Raw genomic sequence first — 4,081 nt, 5'->3', positions numbered from 1 at the left:
AATGGAATAATTTGCCTTTAATTCCATTTGCCTCAACGATGGGAAACAGAGCACAAATTTATTTTATCACAAACATTCTATTTGCTGTCAGTCCTCTCCTCCTTAAATAGCCTTGTAACTACAACGTTTCACGTAGGTGTTTAAAAATAGTATAGGGTTGCATTCTTTTTTTTTTTTTTGAGATGGAGTCTCCCCCTATCATCCAGGCTGGAGTGCAGTGGTGCGATTTTGGCTCACTGTAACCTCCGCCTCCCTAGTTCAAGGGATTCTCCTGCCTCTGCCTCCCGAGTAGCTGGTACTACAGGTGCGCACCACCATGCCCAGCTAAATTTTTTTTTTTGTACTTTTAGTAGAGATGGGGTTTCGTCATGTTGGCCACACTGGTCTCGAACTCCTGACCTCATGATCTGCTCGCCTTAGCCTCCCAAAATGCTGAGATTACAAGCATGAGACACTGTGCCCAGCTGGGTTGCATTCTAAATGTAAAATGCTACCTAATCATTTCGTCCTGTTTTGCTTTATCTACACAGTAGTCAGCATGGTACATTTCGTGCTAGCTCTTTGTTGTTCTGCATGATGTCCTATGACGGTAATAGAAATTATCTTCATTGTTTCAAAACGATCAAAGTTAACTGAATCACCCCAAAACTCAATACCTCTGAAATGGAAAGACATGTCTCTGTTGTGTTCCAAATGAAACTTTTGAACCTATTTTCTGCTTCTGCGGTTGCACAAGAGACTTTTCACAGAAGATAAGTGGATCTTCCATATACAAATATTTTTATTTGGCAAATATGAAAGCTTTTTAAAAATTTATTACAATATGTCATTCATTTTAGACAAATTTATTTTGCTGATTCACAACCACCACCTTTTAATAACTGAGGCCATCATATTCTGACAAGAGAAATGATTAATCTGGAGTCTAATGTTACGGGAAACCTCACTCATGGTAAGGAAATTTATTTTGAATCTAGTAAATAGTCTGAGAGCACACAAAGGGTTATAACACAGATGTGGTCACCAGATGTTCTCCAGCTCTACTGCAGAACCAGACTAAGTAGCAACATGATGGATTTAGGTTATGTAAAGGAAAAGACTCCCGTCTTATAAAACATTGAAATGAGAAGCTAAATCTCCTTGCCTCGAGTTTTTTCATTTTGTTTTGTTTTGTCTTGTTTTAAATATAGAGATGTTTACATGTTTGGAATGGATTAATTATAGTCCTGCCTGAGGAAAATGGTAGAGATTCTGTAAGAAGGTTTTCGGCTTTAATAGTTTCTAACAGACAATAATAGACACACAATATTGGGCTGAGAGTATCTTCAGGAAGTTTTCAACGAGTTACCTAATACTCAGCCAAAGCCTCTTGCATGCCTTGTTTCTATCTTTTGACAAGTCGGTAAACATCAGCTAAGGAGAGCATGGGCCCTCTTGGCTATTAAACTGGCCTCGTAATGACAGAGTTGCTGCCGTTTAAGATAACTGCTCTCAGCTACATGTACTTGGCACTACATAGGATCTCACACATAATAGACTTAAATTCCCCCAGTTTTAGCAAAACTGCCCAGGTGAGAGTTTATAATCTGGGGAGGGAGAAGTATATAATCTATGAACAATTATTTGTTGAAGAATATGCTGAATATCCGAACCCACATGGGTGTTAAAGTTTGAAGATGCTTCGTATCTTCAAAATAAACCCAGAATTTTGGCTGGGCAGGGTGGCTCACGCCTGTAATCCCAGCACTTTGGGGGGCCAAGGCGGGTGGATCACCTGAGGTCAGGAGTTCCAGACCAGCCTGGCCAATATGGTGAAACCCCATCTCTACTAAAAATATAAAAACTAGCCAGGCGTGGTGGTGGGTGCCTGTAATCCCAGCTACTTGGGAGGCTGAGGCAGGCGAATTGCTTGAACCCAAGAGATGGAGGTTGCAGTGAGCCAACATGGTGCCACTGCACTCCAGCCTCGGCAGCAGAGTGAGACCTCATCTCAAAAAAAAAAAAAAAAAACAAACCCAGGATTTTTATTAGTATTGGATTTTTAAATGAATTGTCACAGTCATTGTGGTACTATAAAGATGCAGCCCAGTGTTCAAAACTTTTTACAGAAATCACCCACATACTGATTATTTTGTGGATCAGATATGTTGTACCTCAATGACCTTGGGCTAAGCAAGTAAATCTCACATCCAATCCTATTTTGGAAGGTCCCCTCGGCGTTGGGGAAACGTGGGAGGACTTGGAAAGCTAACAGGCAAAGAGAGGGACAGGATATTTCCATTATTCCTTCATCAGAGCAAATCACCAATATATTCATTGCAAGAGAAAGTTCACGGGCATGCTATGGAAATTAACGTAGAAATTACCATGTGGTAGAAAACATAGGCATTTTTAGAGTCACCGTGATTTGAGTCTTGAGTTTCCTTTTTGAGGGGGTTAGATTATGTGTAGAAACGATAACATAATTGGGAAAGCGCTACACATTTCTCCGAGTCCTCTTCTATGTACAGAATGGAGTAGTTTACAAAAGATCTGTGGCATCGTGGTATCACTTCCCCAAACCAAAGTCATCTTTATTCAAGGATCTTCAAAGTCTGCCCCCACCAAGCAGAGTTCAAGGCTCTCAATGACTCAAAAGCTGCCAAGTGGCCTGGCGTGGTGGCTCACACCCGTAATCCTATCACTTTGGGAGGCCGAGTGGGGTGGATCACCTCAGGTCAGGAGTTCGAGATCGGCCTGGCCAACATGGTGAAACCCTGTCTCTACTAAAAAAATACAAAAACTAGCCGGGCGAGGTGGCGGGCGCCTGTAGTCCCAGCTACTCGGGAGGCTGAGGCAGGAGAATGGCGTGAACCCGGGAGGCGGAGGTTGCAGTGAGCCGAGATCGCGCCACTGCACTCCAGCCTAGGCGACAGAGCGAGACTCCGTCTCAAAAAAAAAAAAAAAAGCTGCCAGGCTCCATTTCGGCTGGAGGTCAAAGGAGAGTTCACGAGAAAAGACGAAAAAAAAGGCTTCCCTCCCTCTGTGAGCATGTCTGTAATGGTCATCCCATTTCTGCAGGCCTCCTCCCAGGAACCAAAGCACATCTTCTAGGTGTGGAGACATCTGACAATGTCAATCTACAAAGCTTCCTAAACCACCTGCTCTGGACACAGCTGCCTTCAAACAGGGACTGCAAATGGATGCTGGGCGGTAGCTTCAGTTACCAGCGATTACTTGGTGTCCATCTATCTGTACTATTACCTTAGCAATTTTTAAGTCTTTAGTTTGGGCATTAAATGTTTCAGTTACTTGTACATACTTCACATCCTTTAATGTTTTCATGGACTCGTAACTTTACTGTTTCACTACTTCAGTCTAGCGATGCAAGGAACATTTAAAGTTTGCCTGGGCTGTGGGTTTTTTGGCTTTTTTTTTTTCTCCTTGATTCTGCTACTAGTTGTGTGACCTTGGGCAAATTTGTCTCAGTTCCCTCATCTGTAAAATGGGTAATAATAGTAATTGGCTCATAAGGCTGTCCTTAAGATTAAATAACTTGAGATATGTTCAGTGCGTAGTACAGTGTCTGGCACATAGGTAAAAGCAATCATAAGTGTGGACAATTATAATTGCTGAGCACCTAACTCTCCCCAGGTATTGTGCTACTCACTCTATCCCCGAATCTACATCACACAAAATATCTTGGCATTGAGAAATAATTTTGATAGAATGAAATGAATCATTAATTCTTCTTGATTAACTTGGAAACAGCCAAGATGCACACCTGGACTTTCGGTCTCACACAAGAGTTGTTTCATCACCTCCCTATTTTAACAGTGAGCGCCGAGCTACCAGCAGCTGAGGAGGAAATGGAGATTTCGTCTTTGCTCTCATAGAACTATTTAAAGCTGAAGTCGTTTTGTCATGTGTAATAAAAGGTAGTGCTGATTCAAGGAGTTAATGAGAAATAAGGCAACGCCTTCCAGTGGACAAGTAGCCAATAAATGTTAGTTTCTCTTCATACCAGGAATCCAAACATTCCAGGTATGACGCCAGATTAGGTGGCTTCACGACTGTAGATTCGCAGTCTGCCCTTGAGGAA

Source organism: Chlorocebus sabaeus, chromosome 3, assembly GCF_047675955.1.
Source record: "Chlorocebus sabaeus isolate Y175 chromosome 3, mChlSab1.0.hap1, whole genome shotgun sequence".
Classification (NCBI taxonomy): Eukaryota; Metazoa; Chordata; class Mammalia; order Primates; family Cercopithecidae; genus Chlorocebus; species Chlorocebus sabaeus.
This window is presented reverse-complemented; position numbering follows the sequence as displayed.